The sequence below is a fragment of the Ovis canadensis genome, chromosome 3 (genome assembly GCF_042477335.2).
Source record: "Ovis canadensis isolate MfBH-ARS-UI-01 breed Bighorn chromosome 3, ARS-UI_OviCan_v2, whole genome shotgun sequence".
NCBI lineage: Eukaryota > Metazoa > Chordata > Mammalia > Artiodactyla > Bovidae > Ovis > Ovis canadensis.
This window is the reverse complement of record NC_091247.1, coordinates 60,912,448-60,930,698: the sequence shown is the minus strand read 5'-3', so window position 1 is coordinate 60,930,698 and position 18,251 is coordinate 60,912,448. Positions and strand designations below refer to the sequence as shown.

Genomic DNA, 18,251 nt, shown 5'->3' with positions numbered 1-18,251 from the left:
AGGGGGAATGTGTTGTGTGGCACAGGGAGCTCCACCCAGTGACAATCTATAGGGCTGGGATGGGGATGGAGGTGGACACAGAGGCTCAAGAGGGAGGGAATAAATGCATTCCTATGGCTGACTCACACTGATGTGTGGCAGAAAGCAACACAATGTTGTAAAGCAATTATCTTCCAATTAAAAATAAAGAAATAGAAAAAATATGATGAAATTGGGACTTCCTTGATGGTCCAGTGGTTAAGACTTCACTTTCTAATGCAAGGGGTACAGGTTTGATCCCTTGTTGGGGAACTATGATTCCCACATGCTTCTGAGGCTAAAAAACCAAAACATAAAACAGAAGCAATACTGCAGCAAATTCAATAAAGACCTCAAAGAATGGTCCACATCAAAAAAATATTTAAAAAAATAGGATACCTGTAAAGAAACCAGTACATATAATGACAAAGGACCGGTTCCCAGAATATATAAAGAGTCCTGCAGTTCAAGAAGCAACAGAACAACAACTCAATTGAAAGCAAGTGGAGACAAAGTCATTCATTGTCCAGAAGGACACAGCATAGATGATGAATCAACTCAGAAAAGCTCACTGCATCCATGATCCAAGACCACAGGGGGATGCCTTTTAACACTAGATGGACAGAAATGGGCCAGGTCGATGACGTGAGCCTCAGGGAGGCTGGGAGGCAGTGGAGATTCTCCTATTGTGCCAGGACAGGAGGAAGGCAGTTCTGCCTGGGAAGATGATGTGGGGTTGGATGGAAAGCTGGATGCTGACACAGTACCAGCAGGCATCTCCACGCCTCATCCACAGCACAGAAATTGTGCTCGGTCCAGAGCAACCCTGCTTCTGACAGTTAAAGAGGGGCTTTGAAAAAGTGCAAGTGTCAGTCGCTGTCGTGTCTGTCTCTTTGCAACCCCATGGGCTGAAGCTAGCCAGGCTCCTCTGTCCATAGCATTTTCCAGGCAAGAAAACTGGAGTAGGTAGTCATTCCCTTCTCCAGGGGATCTTCCCGACCCAGGGACTGAACCCGAGTCTCCTGCAATGGCAGACCATTCCTTACTGTCTGAGCCACCAGAGAAGCCCACCACACCTAGGGGTGGGTGCCAAATATCCATTTTGATCTTTGGTCCCTGTTTTTCTTGGGTTATATGTATTTTTGACACTGAGTTGCTTGTTGCTGTTATTGTTTAGTAATTAAGTCCATGGGGTCGCAAAGAGTCAGACACGACAGTCACTTATGTCCATTGAGTTGGTGATGCCATCCAACCATTTCATCCTCTGTTGTCCCCTTCTCCTCCTGCCCCCATCTTTGCCAGCATCAGGGTCTTTTCCAATGAGTCAGCTCCTCCTGTCAGGTGACCAAAGTATTAGAGTTTAGCATCAGTCCTTCCAATGAATATTCAGGGTTGATTTCCTGTAGGATTGACTGGTTTGATCTCCTTGCTGACCAAGGGACTCTCAAGAGTCTTCTCCAGAAGCACAGTTCGAAAGTGTCAGTTCTTCAGCACTCAGCTTTCTCTATGGCCCAACCCTCACATCTGTACACGACCCCTGGAAAAACCATTAGCTTTGACTATCTAGACCTTTGTTGGCAAGCTGTTGTCTCTGTACACATCACAAAATCTACCGTAAGAACTCAGGTTAAGAGCACAAGCTCTTCGTGCCCAATCCCTCCAACCAAAGCGAGGCTGACTGGGGGCCAGAGGAGGCCGGTCCTCAGATTCCCTGCATTTCCCACTCATTTCCCGAGTCCTGAACGGCGGGGTTGGGGGTGTAGGGGGGTGCCAGAAAGAAAGCAGCATTCTACAGAAACGCCCCCTGTGGATGAAGCATTCCACTTCCCCAGGTGAGCTGGGGGCTGCCCTGGGCTGCCCCTGACCATGGCCTGCTCACTTGTGCCTGGGGAGGTCTGCACACAGGTGGGAGAGTCAGGGCAGGCCAGAGAGCCTCCACCAACTCCATCAATTCACGTGTCAATGTGACTGTCAAAGTCGACTCCGAGAGGCTCAGAAGGCAGATGTCATTTCACAGTGAGATGCAGAGTTGGCCCCCAGTTGGGGACCAGCAGGTAGACACGGTCACCCCCATCAGCAAGGACTGAGGGCTACTGGCCTCCATTCAAAATTGCTTCTGCTACTGTGTTGCTCGTTAACACAACACCAAAAACCGCTCCCCTTAAACTGATCTTTCATGGTTTCAGTTACTCATACCCTTTATTCATACCTTTCATACCAGTTACTCGATTCATACCATACCACTCAATATGATTTTATAACCATCTCAACATCTTGGAACCAAACAGTTTCCATAACAGCCAACAGCAAAGTTGATTCTGATCAGCAGAAACCTAAAACTCAAGGTGCCTTTCCACTCTGCACTGAGACAAGTCAGCAACAGGAGAAGGTAGGACCCCCAGAGCCACCAGTGACCCTCCAACTGTGTTCCTGGACCACCAGGCTGCCCATTGCAGTTTTCTACACTTCAGAATAAGTGTAGGGGGGGAAAAAAAACAACTCCAAACTGGCACACACTGCAGGTGGTCCATACAGGAATTCTCATCCTGCCATGCAGTTCAGCATTTCTCAGCTTTACTGACGTTCACTTAGAAGTGACACGTATTGAATATGTATAGATGGATGAGCTTGGACATATGCATACACCCTTGATCCCCCAAACAAGGTAATAAACACATCCATGACCTCCAAAAGATTTACCCATTCGAGGTCTAGTTTGCTTTTGAAAAGCTAACACCACTACCTGGCAACACACACAGACACAGGACGAATATGTTTTTGCTTTTCTGGAGGAAGGATGCCAAGAAAAACTCTTCACCTCTCCTAATTTTGGAACCTCAAGTGCAGCAGCGCTCTATTTAAAGCTCCAAGTGGCTGGAGCGGCCTGTTTCTTAGAATTGTACACACATGGTCCAGGGACACTGAGACCAAGACAGCGTGTGGGTGGTCAGCACCCCCATAGCCCCCATGCAGCCCTGAGTCAGGCGTCACCATCTGCTGGGCTATCCTGGCAAATAAAGTGAACTCTTCAGGCTCTTCTCCACCTTTTATAAAATGGGAGGAGAGAGCCACATCACCTGATCTTAGAATTTATATGAAAATTCATTTGCAAACTATAAGGTACAATTCAGAGAATAGTGAAGACATGACTGCAAAGCTATGAATTCATTTCTATAATCTTTCCTAAGGAAAAGAATGGGGGTGGCAGAGGCAATGGTTTGCTTTTTGTGTTTTTAATTTGGCCACCTTTGATGTGAAGAGCTGACTCACTGGAAATGACCCTGATGGTGAGAAAGATGGAGGGCAGGAGGAGAAGGGGACAGCAGAGGAAGAGATGGTTGGATGGCATCACTGACTCAATGGATGTGAGTCTGAGCAAACTCCGGGAGACGGTGGAAGACAGAGAAGCCTGGCAAGATGCAGTCCATGAAGCTGCAAAGAGTCAGATATGATTTAGAGACTGAACAGCAACAATCTGTGTCCAGCCTTCGAACAAGTCACACTGATGGGGCATGCTGGCTGTGACAGAAAAGGGAAATGCTTGCCTAAGCTTTGACCATTGCCTCAACCAGCAGAAAAGGATGATTTCATGGTTGCACAAAGAAATGATCAATCTTGATTTTCTGTGGCTTTGCTCTTGACACAGGTACTATGGAAAACACAGGGGACACATGGGATGATCACACACATAGGAAGGGTAGGAGGTCCCTCTGCCTCCACAAATGACTTCTCTCAGAGGTCAGATGGTCAACTGGGAGCCACAAACACACAGTGACACCTGAAATGGACACAAGTGCAGGTCTGATACTGAGCTGGCCCTGGGGTCTCGGGAGGAACGAAGCCTCTGCGGGGTTCAGGTCTTGGCTCCCACCCTCAACCCCTTCCAAAGGCTTCCTTCACGCATTGCTTGAGATTCCAAAGGGACTGGTTTCCAAATCAACCTTTGTTGCTGGAGATTTTGCAAGGGAAAATAAATAAAATTCACTGTCGAGCAAGAATGAAAGGCTTTGGGTCAGAAAGACATGGGCGCGCAGCCCACTTTGTCCTATGAGCACTGGGTTGTGGCCAAGTTGTTTCATCTCTCAGAGTAGTGAGGGGTCCCTGGTTTAAGAAGGCACTCAGATACCAGTCTCCGCCATGACACTTCTGTGGGATGTGGAAGGAAGCAGAAGGAATACCAGCTTGGAAGCAGTGGACCACGGGCAGGGCAGAACACTGCTGTGTGAGTTCCACTCTGAGACCCTGGGAACCATCTTTTCTCAGTGTCTCTGCCTATGCAATAGGGGGTAATAAGACCTGTATTTCAGCCACAGATAGTGGCCTGGAGGGGCCAAGCCTGAGTCAAGCCCCTGGTAACTGCCTGGTACCTTACATCTGCCTCCACTGATTCACAAGTAGGTTAACTGTGGTAGAATCAATACTACAATCATTTTTTTAAGCAACATTCAGTACTTACTGGGCAATTATTTAAACCAATTACTGCAGCTCTAGCCAGTACATCTACTAGAACATCAAAGGCTACAGCCAACCCTAGACACTGAGTAACCCCTGATGCTTTCAAATTGTGGTGCTAGAGAAGATTCTTGAGAGTCCCTTGGACTGCAAGGAGATCAAACCAGTCAGTCCTAAAGGAAACCAACCTTGAATATTCATTGAAAGGACTGATGCTGAAGCTGAAGCTCCAATACTTCAGCCCCTATTTCCAAGAGTCGACTCATTGCAAAAGACTCTGATGCTGGGAAAGATTGAGGGCAACAGGAGAAGGAGGCAACAGAGAATGAGATGGTATCACTGACTCAATGGACATGAATTTGAGCAGACTCTGGGAGATAGTGAAGGACAGAGAAGCTTGGAGTGCTACAGTCCGTGGGGTCACAAAGAGTTGGACATGACTTAGTGACTGAACAACAACAAATATTTCAAGCAAATATTGGAGAAATAGACAACAATATAGTAATAGTAGGGCACTTCAATATACCACTTTCAACAATGGATAGATCATCCGGACAGAAAATCAGTAAGAAAATTTGTACTTAAACTACACACTAGACCAGATGGACTTGACATTGACAAAGCATTTCATCCAACAGGGGCAGGCAGAATACATATTTTTATGAAGCACACATGGAACATTCTCCAGGATACACAGTATCATATGTTAGGCCAGAAACAAGTATTAATAAAATTAAAAATGAAATTACATCTCTTCCCATCACAATAATCAGTTAAAAGAAGAAAATTGGAAAATTCAAGGAGAGGGTGTGGAGAAAAGGGAACCTTCTTACACTGTTGGTGGGAATGCAAACTAGTACAGCTACTATGGAGAACAGTGTGGAGATTCCTTAAAAAACTGGAAACAGAACTGCCTTATGACCCAGCAATCCCACTGCTGGGCATACACACCAAGGAAACCAGAACTGAAAGAGACACATGTACCCCAATGTTCATCGCAGCACTGTTTATAATAGCCAGGACATGGAAGCAACCTAGATGTCCATCAGCAGATGAATGGATAAGAAAGCTGTGGTACATATGCACAATGGAGTATTACTCAGCCATTAAAAAAATACATTTGAATCAGTTCTAATGAGGTGGATGAAACTGGAGCTGATTATACAGAGTGAAGTAAGCCAGAAAGAAAAACACCAATACAGTATCAGTCAGTTCAGTCTCTCAGTCATGTCCGACTCTTTGCAACTCCATGAATCACAGCACGCCAGGTCTCCCTGTCCATCACCAACTCCCGGAGTGCACTCAGACTCATGCCCATCGAGTCCGTGATGCCATCCAGCCATCTCATCCTCTGTCATCCCCTTCTCCTCCTGCCCCCAATCCCTCCCAGCATCAGAGTCTTTTCCTATGAGTCAACTCTTCGCATGAGATGGCCAAAGTACTGGAGTTTCAGCTTCAGCATCATTCCTTCCAAAGAAATCCCAGGGTTGATCTCCTTCAGAATGGACTGGTTGGGTCTCCTTGCAGTCCAAGGGACTCTCAAGAGTCTTCTCCAATACCACAGTTCAAAAGCATCAATTCTTCAGTGCTCAGCCTCCTTCAGAGTCCAACTCTCACATCTATACATGACCAATGGAAAAACCATAGCCTTGACTAGACGGACCTTAGTCGGCAAAGTAATCTCTCTGCTTTTGAATATGCTATCTAGGTTGGTCATAACTTTTCTTCCAAGGAGTAAGCGTCTTTTAATTTCATGGCTGCAATCACCATCCACAGTGATTTTGGAGCCCCCCAAAAATGAAGTCTGACACTGTTTCCACTGTTTCTCCATCTATTTCCCATGAAGTGATGGGACCAGATGCTATGATCTTCGTTTTCTGAATGTTGAGCTTTAAGCCAACTTTTTCACTCTCCTCTTTCACTTTCATCAAGAGGCTTTCTAGTTCCTCTTCACTTTCTGTCATAAGGGTGGTGTCATCTGGTATCATCTGCATATCTGAGGTTATTGATATTTCTCCCGGCAATCTTGATTCCAGCTTGTGTTTCTTCCAGTCCAGTGTTTCTCATGATGTACTCTGCATAGAAGTTAAATAAGCAGGGTAACAATATACAGCTTTGACATACTCCTTTTCCAATTTGGAACCAGTCTGTTGTTCCATATCCAGTTCTAACTGCTGCTTCTTGACTTGCATACAGATTTCTCAAGAGGCAGGTCAGGTGGTCTGGTATTCCCATATATGGAATTTAGAAAGATGGTAATGATAACCCTGTATGCTAGACAGCAAAAGAGACACAGACGTATAGAACAGTCTTCTGGACTCTGTGGGAGAGGGAGAAGGTGGGATGATTTGGGAGAATGGCATTGAAACATGTATAATATCATATAAGAAACGAATTGCCAGTCTAGGCCGATGCAGGATACAGGATGTTTGGGGTTGGTGCACTGGGATGACCCAGGGGATGGTATGGGGAGGGAGGTGGGAGGGGGTTCAGGATTGGGAACACCTGTGGCAGATTCATATTGATGTATGGCAAAACCAATACAATATTGTAAAGTAAAAAAAAAAAAAATAATAATAATAATAAAATAACAACAACAACAAAAGAGAAAATTAAATAGCATGTTACTGAACAACCAATGGGTCAAAGAAGAAATAAAAAAATATATGAGACATTAAGAGACACAAACTACCATGAATAAGCAACAAGGATGTATTTTATAGCACAAGAAAATATAGCCATAATTTTGTAATGATTTTAAATGGAGTACAATGTATAAAGGGCTCCCCTGATAGCTCAGTTGGTAAACAATTTGCCTGCAATGCAGGGGACCCTGGTTTGATTCCTGGGTTGGGAAGATCTGCTGTAGAAGGGATAGGCTACCCACTCTAGCATTCTTGGGCTTCCCTTGGGGCTCAGCTGGTAAAGAATCTGCCTGCAATGCGGGAGACCTGGGTTCCATCCCTGGATTGGGAAGATTCCCCTGAAGAAGGGAACGGCTACCCACTCCAATATTCTGGCCTGGAGAATTCCATGGACTGTATAGCCCATGGGGGTTGCAAAGAGTTGGACTGACTGAGCGACTTTTGCTTTCACTTTCCGATGCATAAAAAACATTGATCACGATGTTGTACCTGTGAAAATAATATAACATTGTAAATCCAGTCTATTTCAATAAAAAAAAAAATCTTGAGACAAATTAAAATGGAAACACAATAGACCAAAACTAATGGGATGCATTAAAAGAAGTTCTAGCAGGGAAGTTCAGAGTAATAAAAACCCACATTAAAAAGAACCAAGATCCAAATAAAGAAAACTTTACACCTCAAGGAACCAGAAAAAGAAGACCAAGTGAAGCCCACAGTTAGTAGAAGGAAGGATAGTAATCAGAGAAAAAATAAATGAAATAAAGACTAAAAGGATAACAGAAAAGGTCAGTACAATGATGCCTATGCTAACATTTACACCTCGGGTATTCACATCAGCAACTGCCACAGCATGAAATCCAGTCTGGATTACCTTTCTGTACCCATACGTCTTGTCATCTACACACCGTTTTCCCGCAAAACACCCACGTCCTTCCACCCATTAGACTGCTCTCCTGAAAAAGTCCTCAAGTAGATTTTCAAACAATCTTCAGCACAGCATACGAACTACTGACCCCCTCCATCTCCAGGAAACACCAGCCAGCCTCCAACAACAGTGAGTCACTGTCAATGCTGAGTTATCCAGGGAATAATTAAGGGCAGACTCTACATTGTTACGTTCACTCCAGTGGAAATGGAAGGGGTTTGTCTCCACACTCCTCCCATGATCTCCACTCCCCTCAAATCAGGCAAAGTCAAGGCCAGGGAGTTCTCAGGACCTGGCTCCTTAATTTCAAAATGGGAGAGATGGTCCAAGGGAAAAGAATACAGCGCAGGGACTACAGGCCCTGGATACAGGGGACTCGGGGGCGTCCTCAGGTCACCCAGAGATGCAGCTGACTTCCCTCCTCAAGACTGCTCCCTTCAGTCCAGCCCCAGGGAAGGCTAGCTGAGACCAAACTGGGGTGCCCAGTAATGTGGAAATGTTTCCAAGGCTGACTCCTCACTTAGCACCTTACCAGGCTGGCACTGTTTTCTTTCTCTCTAGGACAAGGCAAGTGACAGGCTGACCAAACCGTCACCTTTCCCGCTGGCACATCAAAGACCACTGACCGAATAGCATATGCCAGTCCCCACCTGTTACTGCTTAAATGATGTGCAGACTGATTACCATGGGCTTCCCAGGTGGCTCAAGGGTAAAGAATTTGCCTGCCATGTAAGTGGGCTTGATCCTTGAGTCAGAAGACCCCCAGGAGTAGGAAATGGCAACCCACTCCAATATTCTTGCCTGGAGAAGCCCATGGACAAAGGAGGCTGGCAGGCTACAGTCCATGGGGTTGCAAAGAGTCCAGCATGACTTAGCAACTAATCAGCAGCAGCAGCAGTCCTGTGCCTTAAGACCCATGATGCCCCTGTTCCAAGTCCCCTTCTGTAAAATTCACAAGCCTTGGGCACTCGAGACTTGTTCTAAGAACCTGACATAGCGGTCATCCAGAAAGCAGAGCTGTCAAGGTCACACCCCATCTCACAAGGCCACGAGAAAAAGACCCTGGAACAACTGTATTCCATCTATTTTTGTAGCTGCTAAAACAGTCACAGCAGGGAACAGTAGCCTAGAATCCAGCTGTGCTCACAGTCAATATTTATTACGTGAAAGGACAGATCTACTGATTTTCCCACTGGACAGTTTTCAAAACCACAAAAGCAATTTTTAATAAGAAAATCATAGTTTTGCTGTGTCTGTCATAAACTTAAAAGTCTATTTAAAATTACATGCATACAAATATTTTTGTAAGTATCTTTCCATGATAATCTGCATATAACTGTCCACCGGGCATCACCTCTTGTTTGCGTGATGATAACAGACTCTCGCTGGGCACTTATGCAGAACACATCAACACTTCCTCAGTTAAGCCTGTGATTTCCCCCTGACTTATGACCTTGTGGAAGAGGATCCTGACGGTCACTTAGAGTCTGCTAATGTCACCTATGACCAAGCTTTTAAAGAAGTCATGTCAAGACTCCATTACTGATGAATCACTAATGAATTCTGTTGACCAGATTCAAGGATTTACACTAATTTCCAGCTTATATTCGCATGAAATCTAACTAACCGATTGATATATGACTATACTTACAAATGAACAAGTTTTAAGAGGTTTCCCTTCAACGACTATTTAAAAACTTGAGCGGTCATAGCTAAGATTTTTTTATGAAAAGGAAATCTCCCAGGATTGGACATGAAACACCCAGTGACATCCACTCACATAACGTCTGGAAGAGAAACCCGGGAGGGACTGTTCACTGCCCAGGAGGATGTAAAGCCAGAGACAGCCAGCAACATCTTGTGGGGAAAGGGGAATCTCGGGGTCACTTAAGGGGACACAGAAAGGAGGAGGGCTTGGATCAGCTGCTGAGATGAGCTCCAGGTTCTCAATTCCAAATCAGGACCTGACCTGGAAATCACAATGGATGTCCTGCCTCTTCCCCAAACAGGTGGGAGAGTCACTCGCTCCAAGGAAATAGTAAAGCAGAATTCAACTTCTTACTCTAAGAAACACGACATATTGACTCCATGCCCTTCTGCTGGCCACACATCAAAGGGGAACATAACTGAAATCCAGGTGGTTCAAAAACAAAAAGGGGGTTGAGGAGAAAAACCTGATTTACAAATAGCAGTTTTAGACCAAATGAAAGAAAATTCTAATTTATATTAAAGCAAGAAATATAACTGAGGTGTTGGAGAAGACTCTTGAGAGTCCCTTGGACTGCAAAGAGAGCCAACCATTCCATTCTGAAGGAGATCAACCCTGGGATTTCTTTGGAAGGAATGATGCTAAAGCTGAAACGCCAATACTTTGGACGCCTCATGCGAAGAATTGACTCATTGGAAAAGACTTTGATGCTGGGAGGGACTGGGGGCAGGAGAAGAAGGGGACGACAGAGGATGAGATGGCTGGATGGCATCAGTGACTCGATGGACGTGAGTCTGAGTGAACTCCGGAGTTGGTGATGGACAGGGAGGCCTGGCGTGCTGCAATTCATGGGGTTGCAGAGCCGGACATGATGAGCAACTGAACTGAACTGAAGAAATATAAAAAACACTCAAACCAAGAGATTTTGTCATCTAAAGTCACGGGTTCAAGAATAGTTTAAAGCCAAATTTATGATTACCAAAGAGGAAAGGTCAGGGGGAGAAATACATTAGGAGTTTGGGGTTGACATGAATACACTACTTAATATAAAAATAGATTATTAACAAGGACCTACTGTATAGCACAGGGAACTTTACTCAATATTCTGTAATAACCTAAAAAGGAAAAGAATTTGAAAAAGTGTATGTGTGTATTTATATAAGACTGAATCACTTTGCTGTACACCTGAAACACAACATTGCAAATCAATTATATTCTCTAATGTAAAACAAATTTTTTTAAAAAAAAGAATAGTATAAAAGAATTTGTGAATAATAGAAGCAAAATAAGACTTGAAAGGAAAGCTCATAAATTGGGTGTTATTCCTCCACAAACCTAGACAGTGTGTTAAAAAGCAGAGACATCAGTTTGCTGACAAAGGTCTGTACTGTCAAAGCTATGGTTTTCCCAGTAGTCATGTAGAGATGTGAGCACTGGACCACAGGGAAGGCTGAGCACTGCAGAACTGATGCTTTCAAATTGTGGTGCTGGAGAAGACTCTTGAGAGCCCCTTGGACAGCAAGGAGAATCAAAGCAGTCAGTCCTGTTCTGTGCTTATTCACTTCAGTTATGTTCAACTGGAATGGGTTGCCGTGCCCTCCTCCAGGGGATCTTCCCAACCCAAGGACTGAACCCAGGTCTCCTGCATTGCAGGCAGATTCTTTACCATCTAAGCCACCAGGGAAGCCCAGTCAAGCCTAAAGAAAATCAATTCTGAATATTCACTGGAAGGACTGATGCTGAAGTTTAAACTCCCAATATTTTGGCCTGATGAGAAAAGCTAACTCACTGGAAAAGACTCTGATGCTGGGAAAGATGGAAGGCAAAAGAAGAGGGTGACAAAGGATGAGATGTTGGATGGTATCACCAACTCAATGGACATGAGTTTAAGCAAATTCCGGGAGATGGTGAAAAGACAGGGGAGCCTGGTGTGCTGCAGTCTACGGGGTTGCAAACAGCTGGACACGACTGACTGAGTGAACAACAACAAACCTCCACTTAGGAGACAACACTGTGAAGGTGAACTGGACCTTCTCATAGAGCACTTTATTGCGCAGTCAGAGCCAGGACCCCAGAGGAACTGACTGCCAGCCAGCATCTTGTATCATCTAAATCAAATGGTCCAAAATCATGTTAGGGCTGAGAAATGCCTATTGTAGAGACATTCTTTTGTCCAGTGCCTGTCATTCCAGGAGCCCTGAATCTCAAGCCATATGCTGTGTCACAAATATAATTTTAACACAGGAGAAGATTTCTCATAGGAACATATAAACCCTCCTTCGGAATCCTTATCCATTTGATGTTCTGATGCAACCTTATCTTCCCAGCATCCAAGCTAAGATGAAGCCTCACGAGATGGAGCTCACCCTGAAGACAGCTCCTACATATTCCAGACACCCATCCCACATGACACAGAGAAGGCCCATCTCCTACAGACACAAGACTACCTCTCCAGCCAGGAGCTCAGGCACAGGGCATCTCACAGGTTGGAGGCACCCACGGTCCTGCCTCCCAGCTTACCTGCTGCTAACATGCACCAAAGCAGGAACAGTGAGTCTAATTTCTGAACCACATCCCTTGGCAACTTACATTTGACAAGGCTCAACAAATCAGAGCTACATTTATTGCCGTTTTATTAACGTAAAGCGTACTGCCGGCACAACATGGGCATCTAAGGCGAAATCAGTCACTCCTCCTGCCTGTCTCAGGTGGAAAGCCACACTCACCTTCAGCACCCAGTTACAAGAGGTGACACACAACAGAGAGCTCCTCAAAGGGTGAGTTCCTCAGCTGACTGCACCTGAAGTCACCAGGCTGCTGGAGTTCTCCAAATTCTATCTAATTAAAATCTCAGCAGAGAGTGGCGATCCAGGAAGTTGCTCGAAGGAAAGGAACGCAGGAAATCTGAAAAGAGACAGAAAACACGGTTTACCAGGGCAGCTAGCTTGTTGGATTTTAAGTTACTGCTTGAGAAATAACTGATTTTTTGTTTGCCTGAAACCAATACTTTCACTTGTTGTTGTCGTTCAGTCACTCAGTTGTGCCCAACTCCTTGCGACCCCATGGACTGTAGCCTGCTAGGCTCCTCTGTCCATGGGATTTCTCAGGCAAGAATACTGGAGTGGGTTGCCATTTCCTTCTCCAAATATTTTTAATTGACCCCAGGAAAAAATGTGCTTTATATTTACTGACCTCGACCCAAACAAAACCTTCTTTGCCCTGCTCTACTTTCCAGACCCTGGGTCAACGTGGAGGCAGAGGGTAGGTGTGGACCCCCTGGGGGATAACCGAGGGACCCAAGCTCCCAGATCTCTTCCAGCCCCCTCCCTACAACACAGCCGCCCACGCCCTCCAAGCCTGCTAAAAACAAAAGAGCAGCTGCCAAGTGGAAATTCAAAAAGCCCGTCTGGGAGCCTAATTAGGGAGAAGAATTGCAGAGCATGGATATCACGTAGAGATTTCATCTCCTGCGCGGACCATTCACTGAGAAAGGCCCCGCCAGACCCACAGCTTCGTCCTTATCGGCAAGAATACACACACACTCTCTCTCACTACTATATATAAAATAGATAGCTAACAAGGACCTACTGTATAGCACAAGGAACTCTACTCAATACTCTAATGACATATATGGGAAAAGAATCTGAAAAAGAGAGGCTATACTGTATGTATATGTCGTATGCATGACTGAGTCACTTTGCTGTACAACGGAAACTAACACAACATTGCACACTAGCTGCTGCTGCTGCTAAGTCACTTCAGTTGTGTTCGACTCTGTGCGACCCCACAGCCGGCAGCCCACCAGGCTCCCCCGTCCCTGGGATTCTCCAGGCAAGAACACTGGAGTGGGTTGCCATTTCCTTCTCCAATGCATGAAAGTGAAAAGTGAAAGTGAAGTTGCTCAGTCGTGTCTGACTCTTAGCGACCCCATGTACTGCAGCCCAGCAGGCTCCTCTGTCCATGGGATTTTCCAGGCAAGAGTACTAGAGTGGGGTGCCTGTACATCAGCTAGACTCCAATAAATTTTTTTAAAAAGAAAATATCGCTACAGGAATCTGAAGACAGCATCCTGAAATTACAGAGGAGGGGCCGACAGAGGGGACCCGCAACCCCCTCCCTCCTGGCCATGGGACTTGGCCTCATGGCCCCCACATCTGGGTACCTATTTTCAGTCCTGATTTGTCCTTTGAGGGGACCCTGAGGCACCGTGGACTCCAAGGGGGTTCACTGGCATCTTTAATTATGCTTCAAACCCTGAAGGGATCTGTCCTGACCATTCACTTGTACTAGATCTATTAATTCATCAAACCATGATGATGACTCACAACATTATTAAACATCCCATAGAAGAGTCGAGTTCTATTTTAGTCAAATAGAAAAGGATAATTCAGGGAAGGTGTTCATAAAAATGTTATAAGGTAAGTTCATAAATGTTGATTAAAAAATGAATTACACTTATGCATTCTCTGGCATTATTTTAAGGGCTTGAATGATTTGTGTTTTGTTTTGTTTTAATGTATGATTTAACCCAAGGCAAAGGTGCTGGGCTTCTCCCTGGCCCAGACACACCAGGGATACGAGACCTGGACGAGATCTTAGAGGCGCACCAGGATGGCGGCCTTCTCTTTGCTGAGTGTTTTCAGAAACAAGACAGAAAACAGATGCTTTGCTATCTGGACTCCAGTCCTGACCAAGGATTCTGATTTCTCACTGTGGGCCTGACACATGCCACTTACTGGAGAAACCCACTGGCTAAACACAGCAGTGTCTGCAAACACCACCTCTGTATTAGTATTTTCAGGGGTTCTTCTGGACATAAGTTGTAGCTTTAAAGTTTTCATTGAAAAGGGAATGTGCCTGGAGTCAGAGCTCAAGCCAAGGCCCTTGGGCGTCTGGGGGGCTGTCTGAGTTGCCCTCAGTGTGCACAGTGCTCTCAAAGTGTATGAATATGTGTGTGTGTGATTTAATCTTCCCAATGACCTCCTGGGATAGATACTAATATTCACTTGGCCACAGGACTTAATGTTCTCAGAGAGGCAGAAATTCTCCTTAGCAGGCTTGGAGTGAGGAACACAAGCCTCCAAAGCTGAACCTACCACACCAGCAGCAAGCCTGGTGCCAGAGAATTTATCTTCCCGCCCAGTTCACCAGCGTCACGGCCTGGGTCTGGAAGTCTTGTCCTCTGACACTCGCTGTGGCCATCCAGGTGGATGCCCAGGATCTGAGCCAATGACGGGGTTCCAACCAGAGCCTCCCTGGGAAAGACAGAGGGCAGGAGGAGAAGGGGGTAGCAGAGGATGAGATGGTTGGATGGCATCACTGACTCAGTGGACATGAATTTGAGCCAACTCCAGGAGACACTGGAGGAGCCCGCAGTGCTGCAGTCCATGGGGTCGCAAAGTCAGGCGCAGCTGAACAAACGCAAAGATGGCCTGGTCATCTGAGATCTGAGTGTGTGAGATGGAGGGGTGGTGTTTTCTTCAAGGAAAGCATCTCACTGACCAAGCGTCAGTGCACGAACCACACACCTTCCTCAGAAGTGAACACAGAGACCAAGCTGCTCCCTTGCTGGGTTTCCATGAAGTCCACCCATTGCCGCATTTAACGTGGACTATTCAAAGCCTCTGTTAAGGACAAGCACTTCAGATCAGGTCTTCAGTACAATCTGTGATAGAATCCACCAGAAAAGCATACACTTTGTAGAAAACCACCTCTGAGTGGCAGCACTGCCAGGTTTAAGGTCTCTGGGGCCAAGGTGGTCATTGGAGGACATTTCACAGCCTGCTCAGGCAGGAGGAGACAGTACATGCTTGTCTTTAAAGGCATTTCCCCACAAGCATCACTTGCATCTCCCCATAGGAATTAAAGAGATGAGGACAGAGTAGAAGGAAATTAACACAAATACTAAATGCACCCCTTTCTCCACAATGATCTGGACCCCGATCATTCTATCACGGCAAAACCAAAGGACTATCTGAATTCTCTGCAATACTGAGGTTTTCTTTTTCTCAACTGTGTTTTGAAAAGCCTGGGCCCAACCTGGGGTTCTCCCCAGTCTCGGGGGGGCATTCAGCCAGGGACAGTGCTCAGGTCAGGTGGCTGCCAACCAGCAGCCCTGCCTGTCCCCACGGGCCTGGCCTCCAGAAACCCGAATCAGCTGTCCCAGCCCCACCTGAACTTCGGGTGCCCCACGGAGCCTGCCCCGGCTGCTTTTCTGGGCCACCTGGGCGGTTTCCTCCGAACCTCAGTGGACGTGGCCATTCAAGTGTCCACCACTGACACTTCCCTGCAGTAGAGTCTTCAGGATTAATGAGAGGCTCATGACCTTCCATTGAGGCCAAAGGCTGGAGCCCCCCGTCTTTGGGCAGGATGGACATGCAGTCCTGCCTACTTCCCAGATGATGTGAATCCCCTAAAGGCTCCGCATGAAAACCAGCACTCCAACTCCCAACCCCCAGAAGCAGAGAAGCGACTGGACAGGTCCCAGCGACACTGTGCTGGTGGCACCACCGTCACCAAAGCCTCATCCACCCTCACGGCAGCCCAGGAAGACACACCTCATCGTCGGCTCAGGAACCAAACCACCAGACCCTCAGGCCCAGAGCCAGGATTCAAACCCAGGCCCGCCTGACTGCAGAGCCCCACATGGATCGCCACTAAAGGGCCAGAACCTCCAGACCTGGGCAAAGGTCATCTGTCACTGCCATCAGTCTGGAGTGTCTGCCACGATGGGAGCCCGGCTTCTGCCTCTCAGATCAGGGAAGGACAGTATCATAGTTTCTAAGACGCAAGTCCATGACCACACACGCCACCTTAATCTGAGAACAAACTTGTGGTTACCAAGGGGTGGGATGGGGGTGGATGGGGAGGTTGGGGTTAGCAGATATAAACTATTATCTATAGGACGGATAAACAACAAGGCCCTACTGTATAACACAAGGAATTATATTCAACATCCTGTGATTCAGATTTAGAGGATGAACTTATAGTTGCTGGAGGGAGGGACAGGGGGAAGTGATAGGTAGGGAGTTTGGGATGGAAATGAACACACTGCTGTATTTAAAATGGAAAACTAACAAGGACCTACTGTATAGTTCAGGAAACTGCTCAGTGTTATGTGGTAGCCTGGATGGGAGGGGACTTTGGGGGAGAATGGATACATGTATATGTATGGCTGAGTCCCTTCACTGTTCAACTGAAACTATCACAACATTGTTAATCAGCTCTATTCCAACATAAAGTAAAAAGTTTAAAAAAAAAAAAACCCTAAGATAAACCATAATGGAAATGAATATAAAAAATAACATATATATGTGTATAACTGAGTCACTTTGCTATACAGTAGAAATTAACACAACATTGTTAAAATTAATAAAGTACATACATAAATAAAAACAAAGGCACTATTTCTCTTAGATGTCAATGCAGAAAAAAATTACTGAGTTACACTGTTTGAGTGTTGAATACTGCACATAAATAAGCTCAAGACTCTTGGATTATGCCAGATGAGTATCACGACCAAACCTCATAGTACATGAGTATGAGATAAACATGCAAAACACACCCAGTGAACTGCCCAGACCCCTAATCTGCAGGATAAGCTAAAGGCAATTGTCTTTTTTCTTAAAAAGAAAACGACACTAATGCTTCCAGGGACAGGACCCCACTTGCTTCTGAGTACTGTGCTCAGTGCTGACAGCCAGATGTGGGGTCCACATTTCAGAAAGTCCCACCAAATTTGGGCTTTTACTCAAGATAAAACTGTCCTGAAAAGGAAACCGCCAGATTTTTCTGCCATGGGCTGGAATCGATTTAAATGATAACACTGGTTATCAGTGGACTGCATCTGTGTGAGGATCACAAGTTGATTAATGAAAATGGGGCAGAAAGAGCATGAGTTTCTAACTCTGAACAGCCTCAAGGAGATACCACACATGGCTGGGGAGGTGTGGGGAGCAGGGCCACTGGTCAGATGCCGAGCCCTGAGGGTTCTGCGTTCTGAAATAATGCAGACATCTGCCTTCACGTCTTCTAGAACTGAGAAGAGAACAACACTGCCGGCAGTGGGTTGACCACACACACCATGACCAAAAGACCTGGCAGGAGCCGTGGGTCCCGGACCTGCTCAGCCCCCACACGCCCCTCCCACCTCAGACCTGTTCCTCCATGTCCTCAGTCGTGACGAGGTCTTGATGCCCCTAATCTGCAGCTGTGAGCTCAGCACGCGGGAGTGGATGTGAGAATTACCCAAAATTGATGATGCGGGACCAAAAATGTATTAATACATTTATCTAAAATACCATGACAAGGAAGTCATAAGGGAAATCTTAATATGGACTTAAATTTTACGGTCACTGCCTCAGAATTCTAGCAGATAGGAATGACATTAGTAACACCTGTTCTAACGCTTTGTAAGATTCTGTGTATATATTTGATGCTAGCCTCTTAATACAACAGTCCCCATCCTCCAAAAGGCATCATAGGTGTTTCTCTGAAGCTA

At 45.9% G+C, this 18,251-nt stretch overlaps 1 protein-coding gene across 1 annotated transcript in view; it reads right to left on the bottom strand.

Moving 5' to 3' along the window:
- Positions 1-18,251, bottom strand: part of NCK2 (NCK adaptor protein 2) — a 117,819-nt gene that overhangs the window by 38,471 nt on the left and 61,097 nt on the right. The window contains exon 2 of the mRNA XM_069583211.1: positions 12,478-12,655. The gene's annotated coding sequence lies outside the window, so the exon portion shown is untranslated. The remainder of the gene's footprint in view (positions 1-12,477; positions 12,656-18,251) is intronic.